The sequence below is a fragment of the Leptonotus elevatus genome, chromosome 3, assembly GCF_054856555.1.
Source record: "Leptonotus elevatus isolate MCC_2025b chromosome 3, RoL_Lele_1.0, whole genome shotgun sequence".
Classification (NCBI taxonomy): domain Eukaryota; kingdom Metazoa; phylum Chordata; class Actinopteri; order Syngnathiformes; family Syngnathidae; genus Leptonotus; species Leptonotus elevatus.
Window position 1 is genome coordinate 11,041,224 of NC_141241.1, and position 462 is coordinate 11,041,685.

Sequence of the window (462 nt, forward strand, 5' to 3'; positions counted from 1 at the left end):
AAACGACGTACTGTCGTTATGGGATGATGTCGGGAGGTTAGAGAGGGGAACGCAAGCAACAGGTCAAATACACTCATCTGTCTCAAGTCGTTTGGTATAACGAGTACCCACGCAATAAGAGCTGAATTTGGATGGAATGATTCCGTTTTAATAGATACTGCTTTTTATTTTTTTTTACACAAAGCCAGCTATTTTAAAATGCGAGGGGGAAAAACTACTTTTAGTTTGTTATTGATTGGTGACACATCCAGGACTGCCTCTCACCCAAAGTAAGACGAGTAGTAGAGAAAATATTACTAGCTTGCAGCAATTTCTGGGCGACAATGATCAGACAAAAGTATAGCATCATGTGGCAAATGCATGCTTTTATTTTGTTTACCAATATGGCTTCATTATTCCCTGAACCAACCATTTCTAATGATCACTTCAGTCATCCTCTGTGAGTGAATCAAATGCTTGGAC